This window comes from Argopecten irradians, chromosome 15 (assembly GCF_041381155.1).
Source record: "Argopecten irradians isolate NY chromosome 15, Ai_NY, whole genome shotgun sequence".
NCBI lineage: Eukaryota > Metazoa > Mollusca > Bivalvia > Pectinida > Pectinidae > Argopecten > Argopecten irradians.
Window position 1 is genome coordinate 16,995,561 of NC_091148.1, and position 23,830 is coordinate 17,019,390.

Consider the following 23,830-nt stretch of genomic DNA (forward strand, 5'->3'; position numbering starts at 1 on the left):
CTTTGATCATGAAAAATATTAAATGTATTTTAATCCGTCAACGTCTTAAATAGTCATGAAAAGTTGTTTTTAATACTGCAATCAAGTTGACATAATAAAATACTAAGATAATTTTATATAGTGTCTACTGATGAAGCATACTTATGGTTTCGGTACTGATCATTTTCTATGTTGCGCCACTCAAAAAGTTATGTGTATATCGAATACATATGTCCATTTCCTCGCGTCCCATCCAATCCCGATTTGATATCGAGACAGCGGTAACCTTTGTTCTACAAATATTTCCAGTTGATATTATGATTTGCAATCTTCTAATATGACATGTTTCGACGTACATCTGCTTATACAATGATGTGACGTCTAGAATTGAAAATGTGTGGCGAAAAAAGGACGAATGCAGTAAAAGACATGTATGTAACGCAACTTATTTTATCAAATAAGTTTCCCTACGGAAATATTCGAAAAGATTCGATCTTCGAGATAAACTTATACTATGATTTTCGATCATTTTCTGAGAATTACATATGAAATAATCACTCGTGTTATATTCTATATAGATGTAAGTACATATCAGGAATGTAGGAAATACTTTTCTAGTATGTGTATTTCCCATTCCTGCGTACTCATCAAACATATATTTCGTGTTTCGAGAACAAACTAGGAACACATCTTTACGAATGTTTGCTAGGTCAAGCTGAACAAACAGGCAATCTTCCTGTTTGATTTCACCAGGCGCTCCTTCCATCGGCTACGCTCATTTTAGAAAACAGTTGTTGTGTTCATATTCTAATATCTGTTTCAAAAAGATCTCCATAGATATAACGGAGTTATATACATCATACACGATTGTGTATAACGTATGTTATTGTTGAACATGTGTTATAGATTGTCAACCATTAATAGATTCGACCCGTTCTATACTAAGACTCTATTCTTAAAGGGATGGATCCATAGAAGTATGTTTTTATTCTTTGGCTTTGTGTGTTATGTGGGTTTTTTGCAATAGACATTGTTAAATCTCTTATTGATACATATAAACACTTTTTTGTTCTCTGTTTTCATACTAAATTCGACTTTCTGATTGGCCGATGTTTTTTCTCCTACCTCTTTGAAGAAATAGATCCGAAAATGGCGCCTAATTCAAACATAGTCATGACGTCACACATTTTGTTTGCAAACTTTTGTGAGAATCCGCTACGCGGAAACACACATTTTACAAACAAAATTTCTTCATACCCCGATGAAGTTAGAAAATAGTGTCATCAGTGCTTAAATAACTAATCTCATACAAATGCATATTCACAAGTCTGCGTCTGCCAATTAAGGTTTCAAATTTAATTAAAATCTCGATTATGTAACGTTTTATATAAAAAAAAAAACTTCTGCAGACAATATTCATAATACACGCTAATGCATAATGAATTGATTGTCTTCAAAATATAAGATGTCAAAGTCGTTATGAGGAGTATTAATTGACACTTTCATGTCAACATTAATGACGCCATAATGGTCTTGTTGGGATGACAGTTATCTCTAAAAAACTTTTGCTTATTTAATTTATATATGTATATATAGTAATAGTGACAAGCGAATGTAAACACAGTGAAGTGATCTTAGGAAATCGAGATGATTAAAATTTCACTTACATACATAGGATGCATATCAAATCATCTATGCTTATACTCAACACCTTAAAACGTTACTTGTTTTGTAGAAAATAACGTTTAAATGTGTTGATTATAAGACTCTTTCTTATGTGGATATACAAAATAGAGATATTTTACCCAAGGGTCACAAAATATTGTAAAACCGAGGTTTTAAAACATTTTGTGATCCAATATTTTTCAGGGTTTTACAACATTTTGTCATCCACGTATGAAAGAGTATTCTTCTCTCATACCTCGACGTTTTATTGCAATTTCACTACTATGATTTTCCGCCATTTAAAAAAAAAAAAGTCGGAAAAAAACGCGACTACAAGTCAATTCTCCATACCTGAAAAATGCGTGATATTTTCAACGCAAATCCTGCTGTTTGTGTCTTTCAAAGTAAACCCAGACTAGTTTCTGAAAAAAAAAATTAAAATCGTAACGAGAAAATAGTAGTTTTGTTTACGCGGTGACTCGAGATGCTTTATTTCATTGGTAGCCATGCAATACAGCCCCAGGCGTCATATTAAGTATAAGTATAATACTGGGTCAAGGTCTATAACTCGGCCGGCCATATAACACTACCCAATTTCAGAAAAAGTATGATTATTAACCAACCGTATAGGATATAATAATAGAAATACTCTCAATCGACAGCCAGATAATTTATCTTTAATTTGGTATATGATACAATATATATCATGCCGTATAAATGTCACTAGGTATCCAGAAACATCGGAAAACAGCCAGATTTCAACTGGTCGGACACTGTGGTGTCCTCCGATAAACACGCTAGGGCTCTAATGGGTAGTTCAAAAACCACTGCATGTCAACACTTCAGCTTCATAGGAATTAAAGTTTGGTAAAAAAACAAACTTACCGGTATGTTAGTGTTTATCTATGTACCATCCATTTGCGCAATACAGCCTTTTGAAATTTCCGATTGAAAAAATGTGTGTCTCTAGCCGTCATGTTGATATGTGTGTAGTACATTTGTTTTCTCGGCGTTGATTGGTCAATTAATTTTCGAGAGCCAATCAACGCCGACAAAACAAATCTATGGCACACATACTTACATGGCGGCTAGAGACATATTTTTTTTCAATCGGAAATTTCAAAGGGCTACGTTAGGCAAATGGATGGTATTTATCCAGGGATTTACTAACCGGTAAGTTTGTTTTCTACCAAACTTTCATTCTTATGACGCTGAAGTGTTGACATGCAGTGGTTTTTGAGCTACCCATTAGAGCCCTGGCGTGTTCATCGGAGGACACCACAGTGTCCGACCAGTTGAAATCTGGCTGTTTTCCGATGTTTTTGGATACCTAGTGACATTTATACGGCATGGTATATATTGTATCATATACCAAAATAAAGATAAATTATCTGGCTGTCGATTGAGAGTATTCCTATTATTATATCCTATACGGTTGGTTAATAATCATACTTTTTCTGAAATTGGGTAGTGTTATATGGCCGGCCGAGTTATAGACCTTGACCCAGTATTATACTTATACTTATATTAGAAACGAACACCTGTGGTAGCCATGCAATACAGCCCCAGGCGTCATGAGTGTAATACCCTAGCCCAGCCATTATTACACTTGTAAGTATAAGAGAAAGTTTACTTCTCTCATACCTTCAGGTGTAATATTGGGATCCTATGTAATACATTCGTGTTGAATGAGGATGTATCCTTGGAATCACAAAATGGAATCTCGGAAAGAATGTTCCTGTAATTCATATTAACATGCGGAAGAGTCTTATATTATTAAATATATGATATATAATGTGATAAAACCGACTGTACTTTAATCTTCCATACGTGGTATTTTGATGCAAATATTGTTGTTTGTCTTCTATATATTAAATCTAGCTTTCTTTCTAAACGTGACGTTCAATTTCGAAAAAACGGTAATTTTGTTCACGCAGTGTAGCCATGTATTACAGTCTCTGACGACACCAATGCATTGCAAGAGATAGACCAGTGCTACACCTGTTGAGAGAAATTACTCTTATCACCAGAAGCTAGCAAACAAACAAATATAGCATAAAAGAAGACATTTTAATTGATACAAGTGCTCTTATATACACTATAAGGTACTCTGAACATGACAAGAAGACTATTTACGAAAAAAAATAGTTAAAATGTGGACTTTGAGGCTCTTTCCGGAAATTTGCATTTTTCGCCCCAAACAGATCGGTTGAACTATTTTTTTCGTGCAGAGTCTTCTTGTCATGTTCAGAGTACCTTATGGTGTCTATAAGAATATTTGTATCAATTGAGATGGCTTCTTATATGCGATATTTGTGATTCGCCATTTATAGCAGCCATTTGCATTTACTACAATAGGCTCCTGCGCTATTTGCTGGTCCGATTTTGCCAAACAAACTGTTGGAGTACCTGGCATATTCACAACTGAACACGATGGCATGATTATTTGATTCCATCAATGCAATTCACACGAGTTCTATGTCTTCTCCAGAAATATACATTTTTCTCATATTTTACTGAATTTTACAAGCAGCTTCACAAATTACATATCAACAGTAAGACTGACAGTTAGCCAGGGGTATATACCAACAATTAATGAAATTAGTTCTGTTCAATTGCAGCACAGTAAGTCTTACATGAACCTTAAGTAAAATTGGATATAATAGAGAAAACAAATTAAACTCGGTATTTCCATTTCACTTCTATGATCTTCGATACTCTCCGATAAATTGAGTTACAACAGTAAAGACAATTCGCGAAAAGTAATCGCCGCAAATTAATTTCAGTTGAATTTTTTTCCTTAAAATCATTCGATTGAATTGCTATTAATAGATATTAGACTGATTCATATTAATGGCAAAACGCGTGTATATGTATCCTTTTATATATCTGAGATCAATAATGTTTTTAACTAAACACAAGACTCTTGAATATTAATATTAGAATATTTATTTACTTTTGCTTGTCTTCCAATAATCAATTTACGAATTAATATCTTTTTTCTATTTTGTAGAGTAAACATAGAGTGTTACATCGGATCAATATTGGCGATCTTTCTGAAACCAAACATTGTCGGCAACAAAGAATCAAAGTACCAATGCATTGACCATTAATCACTGACGTATACGGGATCATTGCTGAACTTCAAACTACATCGATAGATACGAACAGACGTAATGGTAAGTAATGCATTAATCATAACTGTAGTCATAACATGGCTATTTAACTCATTCATTCCTAAAATTTCACAATGAACCAATCCAGCGTTTGAAATGGAAGAGTCCAAATGCGTCTTCAGCGGTTAAAGAATTAGGAATTATTTTGGATAGATTCGTTGTGTTGTGGAGATCAAATATAAAATATCAGTATATGATGAAGGTATACTATGATCTTTATAGCTCTAAAACAGAACAAATTCTATTAAAATCAGCCCTGATATTTCAATTTGCACCTCAAAATTATAAATTTATCGATGGTCTCTTTGCTCTCATTAAATTATTACGCTGTGGCATTAACCAATCACAAACGACGTTACAAACACTTTTGTCGAAATGGACTAATCAAACAATTCTTAAGCCAGTGAAAATACTCATTACATGCATAAATTTATTATGTCATGATTTTGGAAACAAATATATACATTTCCTGAACGAACATATGTTATATCATACCAGAATACAGATTAATGCTAAAGACTGTTTATTTGTTTAACGTGCCCTACAACTCCTATCATAACTCAATAACGAGCACATTAGTTTACGAAATGTATACATTGGCTAATATGTAACTTCAACTCCGGCATCTCTGTGGGATGGATGAGTAATGATCGCATTATCATTATTGTTAGAAAACATTCATTTCGTATACAGCGACAGCAATAACCGTTTAAAGAATTGGTAACGTATGCTCATAAGACATTACATGCACAACTCCCCGGGGATTAGCTAGGGATGTACAAAATAAAGAATTATTTCACAAATGTATATTTCTCTATGATAAAAAATAACAACAATTGCGCGTTAAAAATGCAGTATGGTTACTGTTAACTAACGGGTTTTCGCGGATATTTAATTTCGTAATCTATACCTCTTGAAGTTCCACTTTACCTACAATTTCGCGGCTATTTTCTAAACCTCGAAATTTAGTTGCACATAGAAATAGGTTGGTTGCAGTTGACGTAATTGTTGTTTTTCTACATAATTATCAAGCACTTGATTATAATATGGGATGTTCGTCTCTTGGAGGAAAGATAGTAGTTCTGTCATTTAATCGGAGAATACGAACACTTAAAAATAGTAATTACTGATCCTACTAACGGTTCAGCATAGAGAAGGCGACAGGATCAGTCGTCGTTAATAATACATTACTAGATGATATGCTCTGCTCTGTATGTTTGGCGAATTAACTAACCACAAACATGCTCATCATATACAATGCACAATGTACATTGTTTCAACTATAGCTTTGCATATTTTTATGCAAAACTAAAAGCTCAAGGGGGCCATAGTAAGCATTATTACCCTGCAAAATAACGTATGCCCTTTTACTGTAAACCAAAGTAATTTCGCAGCGACTAAATCTTGAATATCAATGCCTTTTTACTTATTGGTGGTGATTTATTTTTTCTGTAATATGGATTTACGTTATACATTCTTAAGACTTTTTCGCGGTGATTTTTTTCGGGATTTTTCGCGACTTCTGCTCGTCCGCAGATTACGCGAATATATGCATAAAAATCCTTTTGTTGAAATTATAACGATAAAAACAAAATTTCTGTCCAATTCGAAATTGTAATTTTTATACTTGATCTTCGTGTTTCTATGTGCAACAAACATTGTTGAGTTTATAACCCTTGCCTTACATCAGAAGAAATAGTTTGACCTTAATTGCCATGAGCGGAGCTCGTGCCGCTAAATTTAGAGATTTCGGGTCAGATATGAGATTATAACTATGTAACGACCCTGTCAGTTAGATAGAACATGCACCATCCTCCTCCTTTATTAAGATGTATGGATAGCGTCAACAGGACGTAAAATGTTTAACCATCTGAAGCCGTGTCTAGTCTAGCCACTCCAGTATCCACTCACCACTTAACGTAACTGCAGATAGCCCTACCGTAGTATTACACACGGTTTATCAGTTCTTATTCTATGTATAACATTATTTGCAATTATCTCTAAGGAATCAGATTTGATTGGTTGGACAAGACAAAACTACACCTCTGGCATTGAGATGTATTACGATTTCCCCTATCTAGCGTGGAACATTTAGAACCGCGTCACTATTAATGATATTGAAGTAGTTTTTACTAGTACATGACCTCTAATCTAGACCGCGTGTTGAAAATTTAGAAAGTTATTTTTTTTTCTTTTTATGTGGTCTTTAGAGGATTTAAACAATCGGTGTGTTGTTGTTCATTCTCAATATGTACTTTAAAATATTATCTGAAGCCAAAAAGGTTAATACGTACGTAGTTGTTTTATTATAACGTGGAAGCATTAAATACATAATCCCGATATCAAAACCCGGCTACACTGATCGACTTGGCAAAAAAATGATTGTTGGTATGTCAGCCAACAAAAAAATACTTTGAAATGAAAAAATAGGGTTGCGTTATTCATTGACACTAAATATATACCATTGTATTTTATAACAACATCCTAACAACATCCTACTTATATACTGTAACATGATTTTATTCTCACATACGCTTTAATACTTTCCTTGAGTGTCCATCAAAGTTAATGAACTTGGAATATTAGTAAATACAATATAAAACCTGGTGTCTGTTCGATATGAACATTCTGGTTTTTAGTATAAGCAAGATAATACGACTGTCGCCATACATTTGTTTGGTTTGATTTGTTTAACATCATATTGTCAGGGGCAAATAAGGATGTGTCAGATTCAGATGGTTTAACCAGAGTATTCGGAAAACAACCACCAACCAGCGGTCAGGGCCTAGGAACTGCACCAAGCGGAATTGAAACTTGCGACGCAATGTCGGAAGCCTAAAGATAATCTGTCAGGAAATCATAACCTCTCGGCCATCGCGACCTCCCGGTTTGGCATTCAGGAGTAGTTGTTCCGAAAACTACTTCCGAATGTAAAATAGAATTGTTTTTATCTGCAGTATGTTCTTACAGCCTATGGGACCTTGATTGCATTCTTATCCTTGAAGCCAAATATATCAGCTCATCAGCTTGCGTAGTCAGCATATCACAATGAAGATTCTAAATCTACAAGCCATACCAAAATAATTGATATCACATTATTCTGTTCTGTTCAAAGGTAAGAAATCTCTAAACCAGTAATGTGATCATTTCGTGTATTTTCATTCATGAAATGTTTGTATGTTTTAGATATAAAAACTCTTTAAAAGCACACAAAAAATAGCTTGTGCGATCGTAAAACTAATCCAGTATCCATTAGCGTCTTATCAGATAATCAAAAAGTACGAATTTATCTTATTTCCATGGCGCGGCCTGCCGATAAAGGATTCATGCAGGTTTGTTTGTGTTATATAAAAGTGTTATTTTAACAGAATATCGATTTCAGAAGATAAATCACCCCCAGATATTGGAATGATAGCGAACTGAAATCAATATTATTTCTTGTCACAATAAAACGATAGGAGATTTTTTAATTTTGTTTTTATTAGATAAAATGTGTTTTACCCTTGAAAAAAACCTAGTTCAGATTTTCTGGAAGAAGTAATTTCTTAATTGATCGGATGTCTGGTTTTCTTAACATTCCAATCACCTGTTAAATTCCTGTCTTTTTTTGCTTGTTGAATTAACGTTTTTTTTCTATATAACTGCATACGTATCAGTAAGCCTTGACTTTATTTGTCTCTGAATAATTATAAGATTTGCTGAAAAAACCCAATGTTTTGCTTTGTTATTTTTTCAACTTTTAACTAAACATTCAACTTTAAATTTTAATATTATACTCAGTCAGATGATTGTTCCACGGATGTCTTCGTTGCAATCAATAATGAAATATTTTGATTTCTCGCGTTCCTTTGAATTGCACCTGAAAAGTATACATCAACCCGTTAAAGCTGAGGAATATATCTAAGCTATATAGTCATTTTTAATACCCAGTATTAACGCTAATGTTAAAAACGGGATTTAGAACAAAAAATTCAAAAGATTGAATAACTTAAGGTAATGTTCTTAATGACCTGGTAGATTTTGCCTCGCCACCTATACGCCATAACGTATATGATATCGTGCTGCGATTTAAATTTTTAGCATCTAGATCAAACAGCTGCACAGTAAACCCCAATGTTACATATTAGTTGGCCTAGCAGGAAAGAACATCTTCGTTTGGAATGCATCTAGATTTTTCATCCAGTAACAAATGTAATGAAAATTGCTGAACATTTATGATTTGTTGTTTTTCTCGAGCAAACATAAAACCGACAAAGGGGTCGTTCTACTTTATATGATGAGTAAAAGACTGGACCAGTGAAGTATCAATTCCAATGCAACAAATATTTTATGTCACTGCAAAATATAAAAGGAAATATTTTATGTTCATATAAAACTTAATTACAATGACTTCATTGTAAACTACCATGTTCATATAAAACTTAATTACATTGACTTCATGGTAAATTACAATGTTAATATAAAACTTAATTACAATGATTTTTCATTGTAAAATACCATGTTCATGTAAAACTTAATTACAATGACATCATTGTAAAATACAATGTTCATGTAAATCTTAATTACAATTAATTCATTATAAATTACCATGTTCATATAAAACTTAATTACAATGACATCATTGTAAAATACAATGTTCATTTAAATCTTAATTACAATTAATTCATTATAAACTACCATGGTCATGTAAAACTTAATTACAATTACTTCATTATAAACTACCATGTTCATATCACACTAGCATTACACATGGCACTATATAGTTGTCCAACTCTTCGAATGTTGAATGCAAAACAGAGGAAGATACTTCGATAATAAAATACTTTTAATAGATGAACACTACATACATCTTTCAGGGACAGAAACTCACAAAAAAAGAAAAAAAACAATTTACTTTCGACATATACTTTGAAAATATATCAACTGTAGTTATTTCAGTATAATCGTAGATAGACTTACAACATGTTTCATTGAGGTAGCACTTCAAAGTACATAATAAATCCGCTCTATCGCAAAGAGACGAACACAAATACAGCATAGCCTCGCAAAACAGGCTTCCGTTAGGCAGTCTGCGGTGTATAGGGACGACTGTTTTCCAAATTTCTGAACGTCAACGTTTATATAGCACTAGCCAAAAAAGGGCAAGATCGTCATCCAACGCATATGATACCCATGACTTAGATAATGCTGCAGACGACTACCTATAACTTGTGTTTATCTTTTTTTCTTTAATGATGAAACAACAAGCAGTCAATACTTAACGTTGTCAAGAACACCGTGTACAGCCTTGGTCATTTTATAAACCTATCATAAACCCGCTATAACTAAGTGGAACTATCTCTTCGCTTCGTTACATCTTCCGCTTACATTGCTTATCAAAATTCATACGCAGGCAAGATACGAACATAAACATTTTTAACTAAACATCAACAGAGCATACGTTGATATGTCATTTAACGCAGTGGTGCGTTTAGGAAACGATATCGAAAGCGACATGAGTGGTCGTGTAATTGCTCTATATTTATGAAAATTATGAAATTTCCATATTCTTTGATCAGAGTATTTACTTTCTATCTGTGTCGTCTGGTAGACAGTTTATCTGGCTTTATATATAAACGTTTTCCCATAAACATTTCCCTTGCGTAGATGATTGTGATATGCCGGCTGCATTTATTTATACATATAAATTTTGCATATCTTACTAATTTCTTCCTGCTGCAGATCAGGTGATGCATATAAACCAAATGAAACATGTGTTACGCACACAGTAAAGTTGTAGATATACAAACGTTTCGATACAGGTACACTCAGAACACGCTCTGCTGATAATGTCTTAATAAATGCAATAATACATCCGAAACTATCTGTAACTTTTCAAGGAGTTATTATAAATTATTACATCTATAACAGAATACTGGATTCGATTTGACTACACATGTGAGTACTATTTCCAATAGTGTCCGGAGAAGCGGGCACTATTGAAGTGGCGCGACATTGAACGTGAATATATTGTGACGTCACTTTTACATGACGTCATTATAACATTGCACTTCGATCGAGCTTTCAAGATGGCAGACTCGCAGTGGTGTACGGGGAATGAAATTTATATTACTTTTATGCAGATCAGAAGACAATTTGCAAGTTATATTCTTATCTATTTTTTATCTTCATTAAAACCGAATCTCGTTTAAAGAAACAATTTTTATGTACATAAAATGTAAGAACAAGGTCAAGAAATAGAGATAGCATTGCGAGGCGTCCCCCCAAGTGTTTCCGTTGCGATGACATGAAAGGGACTCAAACACATGTGACGTGATGTACTAAACTCATTATGGCCTGGTTGATAGCGCACTATTGCCTCATAGTATTGTTTCGTGATGGAATAGTGCCCGAGCCGAAGTAGTTATATAGAAGAGGAAGCCACTTAAGCCAGACAATTTATATAGCTAGTTACATAGAAGGTTTCAGGTAAGGTCACATAAGACAGGGATACGCTAAATACAGAAAATCGCGCAGACATGTATACGTATTGTACTTTGTATTCGTTATGCTATGACTAAGCAAATACACTGTCTGTTCTTAAAACTCGTTTTTCTTCTTTTTACTGGCTGCCATTGAAGTTTTGTTGTCTACATTTTTATATCTGTTAGCTAGTATTTCACGTTAAGTTTTAGTTTTCTCCAGAGACGGTCCTATCCAGGAAGCAAATGCTCATGTTTAATATAATGTAGTCAGAAATATTGTCTTAACGTTTTTTTTTTTTTTTTTTTTTTTTTTTTTTTGCAGTGTGTTCAGTGTAAATTGTAAAAGCCAAAAAATTCCGTTTTGTCGACATGAATACCTTCATCTCTATGCGCGGAATGAATTATCATTGGCAAGATTAATATAGTGGTTCTGTGCTAACATCACGATGATCAACTGTGATATAAAGTTCTGCTCGACAGAACAATCGAAAGCTTTATCCTATTGTATTTAAGGCGGCAGTTATTGAATAAAACATTGATAATTCATTTACGAATAAGCGCGGATTTTAATTGCTTCAATTGTTGCTTAATTGCAGCTATTGGAACAGAAATGAACACTAGATGTCATTATCGTAAGGTAACCTTCCACATGTATCGACTTGTGTGAGCCGATCGAAATTAATGGAAGCGAGAGTTTTTAATTGGGCATTGATATCCATTCACAAATTGATCCATTCGTCACGATCTATAATTTCAGTAATGCAACATTCATTTGATACTTTCACCTATTTAAACTTCAAATATATGTGCTATTTGTCACAAATCCAAAGATGGTGGGGGAAAACCGAAGTACTCGAAGAAAACACGCCGATAGTGGTCTGTACCTGACAGCTGTCCCACATGGGAGTCAAACACGCAAATCGGAAGTGGAGGTGGTAAATTTCGTGATTTCTAAAAGCTTACGAAACAAACAAAATCTACTCGCGCACGAAGATAAGGTGGTACCAAGTATTCAATATGGACAAATGTCAGAACAGCTCCCAATATTGACAAATTGAAGAACAGCATGTAACCAAATGTCTGCTTCATCCTAATTAAATGTGAAAAACGACCTTGTCTGTCGTGTGTCATGGTAGGGGAGTGATGAGGTTTGTACGGACGTGGAGTCAATTGCATTTGTTTACATCCCAATTGAAATGTGACGCTTCACTGGGGACAGCAGGACTCGAAACCCGTATCGATGAATCTATCAGCGACGTGAAACAATACCCCGTGTACATTTCAGAGAAATCTGATCACAAATCACCTACCATATTTTGTATGTTATCAGTGGCAGATCAGATAGACTCCGATTTTTGCACAAGTTTGTATCAGACAAGTTTACCTGGTACTTTATTCCAAGGTTGTTTAGGATATTTTAGAGGATATGTCTATAAAATCGTCCATTCCTGGGAGATATATTTTTGTTGTTATGGTTTCAGTGTCAATTACACTGATTGAATGAGATACCAGTTTATCAGACTAAAACAGGTCACTATCTATTCATAGACCGATTACGTGAAATCCTGCTTGTATGTAGATTTTATCTAGGCATTGAAATATGTGTGGTTCCATTCATAATGACAAAATTAACACAGCCGATGTCCTTAAGGTTTATTCGCCCTTGTGCCTCATGTTGACACAGTCTGCCCTCTTCGTTTTAGCATTTACATATGAAACTTTATTAGTAAAAATATCAATTTATCTCTTCTGTTATAACAGATCCCGTGTTAAGTTAACATTTTGACTATTCTGATCATATCAACAATAAGTGACTACATTACACTTACATAACAGCGGAGATATGATACATTGATATCGATATTTTATTCGGTTTCTATTTTGAAGATCTATTTGTTGTGAATTGTAATGGTGTTCTACATCCATACATATACACAACACACACAGAATATACGAAACTACGATACAGAAATTCAACAATACACGTATTGGTGTGGTAGAACCTAAAATTGGAAACTTCTTTCTCAGAAATGTTGAGTTCTTATCAATTTAGTTTGCATTGACCTTTATGAGATAAACGTATTCGCGTTTTGTTTATAATCAAGCATTCTTATTACAATGTGAATTGAAACATGAATGTGAATGGCGAATAAACCAGAATGTCTGCCACGAACTGAGGTAGAGTTATGTGACTAATATGTCAAATCAATGGTTTGGCACTTTACAACAGCACGTTTGTTTTCATTATTTGGCGAATAGCCTCTTTTTCTGAGGTCCCGCCGCCAGAGCTACAAGACAAACGGTCTAAAGACAGAGATTAAGTGGAACACGACATCCATTCCACGTGACTAAATATAATCCTAAACGTGGGCTTGGTTGTTCCATATTGCGGTTAAGTAGCGTTTCTGCAATAGTTACAGACACTACGTAGTCTTATAAACAGAAAGAGGCGCACGATTGATGCTTTATCCTTAAATAATATGAGTTATATGAAGGCGAATATTAAAGAAACTGCAACAGCCATTAAGTAAACAGCAAGTACTGAAGTAATCCTAAACTTAGGCTGCGATGTTACATGTTGCGATTTAATGGGGGTTGCTGCGATAACTATGGACAGAATGCAGTTTTATAACTATATAGAGGTACGCTATTACCTTAATATGTCTTTCTAAGAGTCATCTAAATCATTATACTGTCATATTCTAGCTTCAAAGTCATTGCATATACATGTAGGGATCAACCAACTAAATAAAAAAAGACCTTCGAAATGGCCCCTGTGTATACAAGATTGAGCCCAGGATAGAATTTTAACCCGGCCGCTGATTGGCTGGCTAATTATGAATTTCAAAAGTAAAAATGTTTTCTGACAGGTAATTATTCCTAGATAACCATGATATCAATTTGGAAATTCATATTGAGATTTAGGTTCAAAATATCAATTTTGATAATGAATAGGTAAAAGCATTAGAATTTCAGTTTTTTTAGTGCAAAATGCGCCTGATTTCAATAAAGCTACATTGTACCCTGGTTGGAGTTTGAGCAGAAGGACCCAAACTTTTTTTTTCTATCTAGTGTTATATGAGAAACTAGACTTTAATTATAGAACACAATACCTAACTAATATTTCTTTGTTTTAATAATACACTACAAAACTTTAACAAAGTTTAACACTGTGGTCTATGTAAAATCATTTAGTTGGTTGCTCTCTATATATGGTTTTATAATTAAATGACATTAGGAACTGCTACGGAACTGCATACATCATGTTGATGGTGTGAAGCAGGAAATGTAAACCTAACAATATACATTAAATAAAGCTAATATGACCGGTACAGGCTCATCACGCTAATCGACGGCAGTACAATAATGCGAATACTATATTCCGTTTGTGATGCTTTTATTAAATCGTACAATTAAGTATCGGAAACATCTTTATTTTCTTTTCTAGCGTGTGTTTATTCCTTAAGTGCTTAAATTATAATATCGCCTATGCTGTCACCCCTCTTATACTGGGACGCCAGGCCTTGACATAAAATAAACATTTTATGATATTTGAATAAGGTCTAGCGTATCTGTGCTATATGAACCCACTGCGTTGCACGTTGATGACCTTGATTTATTGTTGAACAAATTACTCCTGGATAGATTTTTCCCAAATTAAAGACATAACTACCTGACCACATTCTCATTACTGTCGGTGTCCTTACTGATTTAACAACCTTTTCCCCGCGTTCGATTTCGTTGTATTAATACCGCCACTCTATGACGGGATACAACCATCGTTTGCTATCATTGTGCGTGGTGATCGAACAGCTGTGGAAAACATATTTATAATCGTAGCTGTTCCGTGATGGTGTTGACTCAGTGTGAAGTATTCCTGGATATTCGATAAAGATGTTTGCCCGTGTCGCGTCTGCAAATATTGAAATAACTATATATATATAAGAAAGTTGTAGTCAAGTAAGGTTTTCGCGTTGTGAATGTTGATTAAAGCACTGGACTTAGTTTCGTGAACATTCCGTAACTTTTTTGGAATTCCCTAACTTAAAGTTCTTCATAGGAAAGCAATAAAAAATTAAAGAAAATCCCAAGCCTTCCTTAAAACCCTTCATATTTTTTTAATCAGGGATTCCTTACATTTAAGGAATGCTCATGAAACTAGACCCAGATAAGAATTATAGACGAAATCGTCTATGTATGTAGCTAAGGTGTATGGCGTTTTACTATATTATCCCCAGCTTTAACTCTTTAAGACATGAGATAAGTGATAATGTGTAATGCTATCTGTACATAGCCACAATTTGATATAATTTCGATTTCATTTTTTTTTTCTTTCAGAAATACATGAAATCTCAAAAACCCAATAAGAAACTTCCAAACATGTAATTGATGCTATTAGGTCATTTTAAATGTTTATGACTTGAACGTCCTGTAAACAGCCAGGGTCATATAAGGACCTATCGTGTTCAGGAGGTAGAGGATAGCCGGAGTACCCGAAGAAAAACCAACGACCAGCGGTCAGTACCGGGCAACTGCTCCACATGAGGTTATTTATATCATCGTCGAAACTATTTATATACGAAGATATAGACTAATTATACAGTTTCCCATTCGAATTAATTCGATTTCATTGACAACCGCCATTTACGGCCGTGCTAGGTATATTTGCGGAGAAAAGTCGCGACTCAGAGATAGGAAACTTGTCGTAATATATCGATGCATCTTAACCAATTTGCCAACGTAGCCCCAAACCACAAAAAGTGCATTAGCGCAACACCGATATTAATAATATAACTTACGACATCAGATTTAACACTGTTTATAAATGTCAAGTTACGGTTCGGCTCTGTTCCCAAATACATTAGTTTCTTGTTCTGTATGTACTATTGCAGTTTTTTTATTTAGAAATGTATTATGATATTATATATAAGTGTTCGGTATCGACCGAGATACAACCTTTCAAACACGTTATGTTACACCATGATATTCTCAAGTTTGAACTATGTATCAGGGATGTTTGTACAAATGACCTTATATTTTAAAAAAATAATATAATTATATTCCTGGCACAACTCTCTGATGTTGCTATGAAATTTGAAGAGAAACTGTGACGCAATGATTAAACATTTGGACTTGAATCAAGATAATAATTTAATGAAAAATAATAAAAAGATATATTCTCCCCACCTACTGGTAAATGTTACACTGACATTAAACCTTTGCGTTTGAATCTTCAAAGACATAATTTCAAGTGATGTCATTATGGTGAATGTTGTATGAATCACAAGAAATCAGTGCAAAGAAGGAATCCTGTCGGCAGTAGTATGTCGGCTGCGGCAGCGACGGCGGCGTCGAACAGTGGTGGTGGCGGCGGCGGTAAACGACGACAGCGTCGTCCGTATATTGTTAATTAGAGAGTAATGAGAGTTATCTTCAGTGTTCAAATTTAGATCTATACACATCTCCCTCACCATTATCTATTAAATGGCTTACATTTCGATCCGAAGGTTAAACTTACCAGGGGTTTCTCTCACGTGTTATGTTAGAGGTGAGTTTGTTGGGTTTTTTCCTTTCTTTTTTTGTAATAAATGTAGTTAAGTTTACATGGATTTTGATAATCTTAATTCTGAGGAAACTGAAATACTGTGTTGATAATTCTACTTTTCTGCTCTCGTTTCATTTTGAATTTGACTACATTTAGCTGGTTTCATTTTGAATTTAACTACATTTCGCGATAGTAGCATATGATATCACTAACAAAATTGTTTATATTAAATAGTATCTTAATCACGAAAGTTCGAATTCCTTAGTTAAACTGAAGTATCCGTGCTACGTTGTTAAGATTTCGATTGTACTCCGCACTAGGCCGACGCGATTAATCGAGCTAAACTTTACAATATCACAATGTCATTTCCTTAGATATCCTTGTTTCCGCACCTTAATGTGAACAAATTAAAGGTCCACTACTACTTTCCGAAATAAAAAAAGTCGCTTGTTAGACGAGGTTAAAACACCAAACCAATGCCAGATTCGCGGCGTAATCTATGTTAACTGTGATGATTTATTTCGCTGTTTTGCCGTCTGCCACAGTACGTGATATGCACCTGACGCGTGGTAATTAGAACGACAGCGCGGAAGATAATAAGACCCGCATTATGAAAATTAACATTTAATTTATTTTAATTTCATTATTCAGAAGATGATAATGAGATATAGTGTAGTATATACCTCTTGTGACTCTTTAAAAATATCGAACTTTTTTCAAGTTTAAAAATAAAAAAAAAAATCATTTCAGTTCAGGTAAACTACATGTATGATCATTTGGAGTGACGAATTTAACAGCATTTGACTTATGCTAAAAAACCAACGATTTTCTAAAATGTTATTTCGCCGATATGTATATATTTAATACTATCTCTACTGTCTTACCAAAGATGTATGCGCATATTTCATATGTATGTGAATTAACGTCGTAGATTCATTGTGTGAATATTAATGTCTGCGGGTAGGATTCAACCGGGAATGGGACATGAATATTAATGGGTGAAACAGGAAGACATTGCGATTTTACTCATGTAACATGTATTCATGGTATTCGTGTAGATTTTGAATAATGAATCGTATCACAGTATAGCAAATGAGCCCAGTTGTTACTCATGTTTTGTTTGTGAGCTATCGACACCTATTTCAAATTGTATAATTACAACAAAGCTATTTCAGACCCATTATCTTGGCGGTGACAATTCTGTATAACAATATTTACCTTTCTAAAAAGAAACTGTAAACAATTCATACCTCTTGTTAATGTATTCTTCGAACAATAGTAACCAATATCATGGTTCATCCTTTATATATTTCTAAAAGCTGTCGTTAAATAGAAATACATGTTTAATCCAAATCGTCCTTGTCATCTGATGATCCACGACAGGTAATTTATTATTTATTTCTATAGTTTACAAAAATATCTGCAAAAAAATTGCATATACCATTATGTGATCCCTCTGTACAATATCCGCATTGGACAATAGATCATTGACACCTGTAGAAAATATAGTGCTTGCATTCAATGTGCTTTCAGAATATACACTTTTTGTCTTTACAATAGTTAAATGAAGTACATAAAATATAATATACATTGTTCTACGTGTAAGTTTGTATATAATATTAAACAATAAAAACAGAGGCAACTTCCGATATGCTGATGTTTAATTGGTTAATCAGAATTTCTTTTTTTTTAATTTTATTTTGGCGTTTTAAAATTTTCGCGATCTGACTTAAAGATCGCGAAAATATAAAAAAAACGTTAAAAGAAAATATACAATTCAACCATTTCTCAATATTCACGAATCAAAACTCATGGTAATGTCTCGCAAAAAATAATATCAGTATAGACTCCAGCAAATCCCTTCCAAACGTTTCTGAACGTCGCAAAGTGTTTATCATAATTATGTCACAAAAACTTTATATTATACCCTGTCGATATAATATATGCAGATGTCCTATTTTATAGTGATTTATGTATAAATATGAGACCGTGAACGCTTACCTTATTCTCTTATTTCCACTAAGCCAGAATACGTGGAAATGTGTGAAATCCTATAAGTTTTATCACAAGAGACGTGTGTGCTGCCGATTAAAATATTTTTTTTTATCCTTTTGTTAGCTTGGTTCCTTGTAGCTTACGTGGAATGAGTAACGATTTAATCGCCACAAGTTATCATTTTACTCCGCAGACAAATAGGATATACCAAAATATGTCAACTTTAAGGGAGAAATGATTGGATCATCATCCGATTCCAATTTTACTTAATATAGATCTCCAGTATTTCTAAAATAATATCAACCAATTTGTAACCCAATCAATTTCGATGGTACTTAAAGTTCATTTCACATTTTTACAGTGATATTAGTAATTGCAAAGTGCCTTCTGTAGATAAGTTTTATCTTGACACACCTCAAGCATAAAAACAAGAAAAATTAATTTGTAAAACCTCTGTAATTTAGCTAATTTTCATTAGCCATCATACCATTGTGTCTGTGCGTTTGTTTGATTTTCACACCACGCCTAATGGTTTCCAATAGATTACTGCAGAAAAGTAACACTTTTCAAAATTTTCGCCGAGGTTTGGCAGATATGAATTTATCAAAATAGCAATTCCATGTTTTTTTCACAAAGAACACATAGGGTTAACAAAAAATAGATCACATAAATTATCTATTTGTTTCACACCTGTTTCTGTCTTATTTTGAGCATGTTGTTATTATATTGTGGAGCGCATAGCATCTAGGGCTCCTGCAGTGATTATATATAACTATATTATTTTGTTATGTAGGGTTAAACATGTTTTAGCGAACAACTCTGTATATAGACCACCTGCTTAATACGACCACATTCATTCATGATAGTTAACATCTGTATAAAGACCACTTGAATATATAGACCACATTCACAGGGTCCCAAATTGTATATGCCAAAACATTTGTACCTGTATATAGAGAGCAACTGGTTATAAAGACCTGTTTTCTTGCTCTCCTCGATGGCCTTTTTAGACAGGTACGCCCTATAATGTATAGCAAGAAATCTCCGTTGTGTATATGTATTTTACGTCGGGTTGTGGTGGCCAAGTGGTTAAGATGTCACTACATATTACTACAAACCCTCCACCTCTGTGATGCGGGTTCGAATCCCTGACCGCTGGTCGCCGGTTTTACTCCGGGGACTCTGGCTTTCTTCCTCCTAGAACCGTCATTGTTTTCGTAGTTATTGTAGAACCACAAACATTTCGTTATGAATCATTGTTTATCCCTTATTGGAGTTATATCCTATAGACCATCTTCGATACTCAAGGGGTTACTATCACTGATGTTATATTTACCCCTGGATTATTTCATAGCAGAACTGGAGCCGGCATGACACACAAGTAATGTGGTCCTTTGAATCAATTATAATAATTAAATATCAGAATTACGGTACACTGTGGTATACGATGTTGCTTTGAAGTTGGACATTGTTCTCCCTGTGATCATCAAGGAAGTTATTTGCAGGTCTGTGATTGGTCATTTTTTTCTCCTGGTCTGTCTCCCGTTTTACCATGTGGTGGTTAAGGGGTGGTTATGACATCAGTGACAGTCACCCCTGGAATATCGGGAGTGTTTATAGGCCCACCACGAATATTTCTACCATGAAGTACCATAAAATCTCTAAACCACGAAAAGAAATCTCCACGAATAGTTCAAGTCAAACAATATACCGCCGCCAGTGGCCCTAATGTGTCAGATTTCATTTTTGGTGTTTACACAATCGTACCTGTAATATATTACCTCAGGTAGACACCTCAAATGCATATTTATTTCAAAAGACAACACGCCACTTGGTCGTGCATACCGATCTTCAGCGTGGTAGTCAAAATCCTTGACCGACTTCAAAAATTCCATCTTGTCATTGTAAGTTAATATGCTTCGTTTCTTAAAAAAAAGTCTCTCCGAGTTTTGTGCAATTTGAATAGAAGCTTCGAAGCGAGTCCAAAATCCCCAGCAAACAACACTGAACACGACGTCTACCCGTAATTATGTGGTTAGTCGATACAGGTAGCATATCGACGGACCAGGATCCGGCTGGGGCGCATTTAAAAACATACACTTCACAGTATAGGATGTGTGTGTCTAGATAGACACGTACTGGTGTAGGACCTATCAGGATAGTCTATAGAGTACTCATGTAAATTTATACAGATCAGTGACTGTATTATCAAGGGATATATATTTCTTTAAAGAGGTAGGTACGCTATTTGATTTATTAGTTTTGTTATACCATTTTACAATTTTGATCACAGTGGCTAATTAACACATTACTCGGAGGTTTCAACTATATATCGAGCTTATAGAGATCGTTACGATGTTGTGAACTGTTCATCAACTGAAGCAAAATGAGAATGCTTATCATTGGATACAGGACCCAGTTTCATGCACATTCCTTAACTTTAAGGTATTCCTTAACTTTAAATTCCCCGTCGAAAACCATTACAGAAGTAAAGGAAATCATCTTAAGTTAAGGAGCATGCCTTAAAATGTGTAGTTCTTTCATATGAAAACTTTTTAGATAAGGAATTCCTTAAAGTTAAGGAATGTTCATAAAATTGTTTCATTAGGATTCCTTAAATCCAGAGTAGATTTTGATACTGCTGTGTGAAACATAGACTCACATTATAGGTAAACTGTGGATTCGGCTAAGTGATGAATCGTGTATCTGGGATGTGTATTTACTGATTTAAACTTTTAAACGTTCTCGTCACATAATTTTAAGTGGCATGTTTGACACTACAGATGTTAATCCGCATCAGTGCTGTACATCTCCGTGTGTATACAGAATAATCAACTTCCGTTTTAGACTAAACTATTACAGAGAGCCTTATGTTTTGTGAAATTATGTCTGCTTGTACAGAAATGAGGCCATACATGGGTGTATAAACGTATACACTGATGATCAACCTTTCGATTCCACTTAATAACAAAACATTGTAACATTGATAAACCATTATATTTTGACAGTTTCTTAATTTTGCGTTACCATCCATAACTACTGTCTCCCCGCAACTAAATATCGCGTGTTCATCCCTTACTGCTATCTTCCCGTGACTGAATATCGCGTTTTCATCCCTGACTTGCCCGCAAATATGCGAAATGATTTCTACGGGACAATTACAAATGTAGTTGGTTAACGGTAGTTAAAGATGTTCCATCGTCGTCAGAGCATTAACGATAAACATCATTTGAACAATAACTGAACTTTTTAACTATTACAAAAATGCATATGAAATAATTTATATTGCTTTTGGTACATGTGGAATCAATACTTAATTCTATATAGGGCATTGCTTTGGAGGAGGAGGGGACGTAATTTATCATTTTGATACCTTTATCTTTGTCAAATAATACATCTATTGTCATACATTGGTAATAAAATGTTGCCCTTTTCTATCTCCTACTGAATTTGATATGCACAACCAGATTGTGATCAAGCTTTTTCACTTAATAATACACTAACAGTGTTTTTACTTTATAATAATTTGTTCATTCTATTATTTTTATCTTTAATATTTACATGTGGGCTTATATGATTATGACGACAGTTTGTGAGAAAATGTACAAAAATAATTATATTAATCATATACATGTATGAGAAAATATCAGAGGCAAAACAAAACGTATAGCTCTTAACATATTGTTCACGTGTTATCATAGCAATGTATCTCAAAACAGTTGTGTAGATTAGAACAAGTGCGATTTCGAGGCCAATTCAGAGTTTACATAAATCGTAACAATTTTGTGTTCCCTGAGCTATTAAAACATTAACAGTTGTGAAAGATTGTTTGATGGAGGAATTTTGCAGCTGAAGCAAGTTTTGATCATCGCAATAATTTCGTTAAGATCTAAGAGTACATCTTATTGTTTCTTAAACCGTCATAGCCTACATTGGTTGAACAGACAGGGTGGTCAGATTACACCAGATTCAACTCTCGACACAAAGTTAGAGGATTTGTGGTAATATGTCGAGGAAATCACTAAAATTTGGCTAAATTATTTTTGTCTCTTCTACATGTCTGATTCCTAAGTTTCAAACTAGGGGAAGATAATCTAATAAAGAACTTTGATGAGAAAGTCTTATCAACAACTTAGGGTCTGGGTGGCCAGTGTAGGGTCACCGAATAGCGGTCAATGGCTTATGCCTTCAGTTATATTTAGGTTTATCCATTAATGTATTTCAAGCTTAATCTAGCAATTCGTTCCGGGTATACTTTTACTACTCTGACAACGCGTCCCTGCAATTTTATGTTGTTATTATAAAATTTTATGCGGTTTAACAACCCCCATCCCCCTCTATCCATTACTGTATAACACCAATACGTTAACAACATCTCAGCGCACATATGTCGGCTTAAAAAAAGTGTGGGTTATTTCAACATAATGTAATCTTATCCGTTCGACCATGGAAGCTATACACAACATGCTTTTTGGAGCATATGCATAATGCATTTGGGTAACAAGTTGCACATACGTACACGTAAATAAGCCTATACCACATCGTAAATTTCTAATTGTTTGTCTAGAGTATATATAACACAAATATATCACGTGTTTTATTACATACATGCAATCATCAAATGCACGTATGACACAATAGGGATATATGTTAGTATCCAACGCTTGAATACTGATTATTCTCCTGTTATGATGTTGAGGCTATTCTGAAATTATCATGTCTGTCTGTCGTCCGCAAATTATGTCCGGACAACTCCTCCTACTAAACTACTGAACCAATTTCAATTAAACTTTGCAGCAATGCTAAGGTGACCATGTGAAGAAATTCAATAAAGAAATAAGATGCCATTTGTTTGTCATGGTTACCAAAGATGAGTATGGATCATTGGACGGATATTTGGACCTATTTAAAAAAATAACATATCAATTGGTTACCATGGTATCACATGAAGTGTAGCAGAGGTCTACCGTTAGTTATCATTTATCAACTGTTAGAATAAATAATAT

The 23,830-nt window shown here is 34.2% G+C and overlaps 1 protein-coding gene across 4 annotated transcripts in view; it reads left to right on the forward strand.

Annotated features, from left to right (window-relative positions):
• Positions 1-23,830, forward strand: part of LOC138308510 (substance-P receptor-like) — a 51,953-nt gene that overhangs the window by 16,875 nt on the left and 11,248 nt on the right. For 3 of the 4 annotated variants that reach the window (XM_069249522.1, XM_069249521.1, XM_069249523.1), the window contains exon 2: positions 4,658-4,823. The gene's annotated coding sequence lies outside the window, so the exon portion shown is untranslated. Of the gene's footprint in view, positions 1-4,657; positions 4,824-20,842; positions 21,060-23,830 lie in introns of those variants that run through there. The other variant, XM_069249520.1, reaches the window with a different exon arrangement.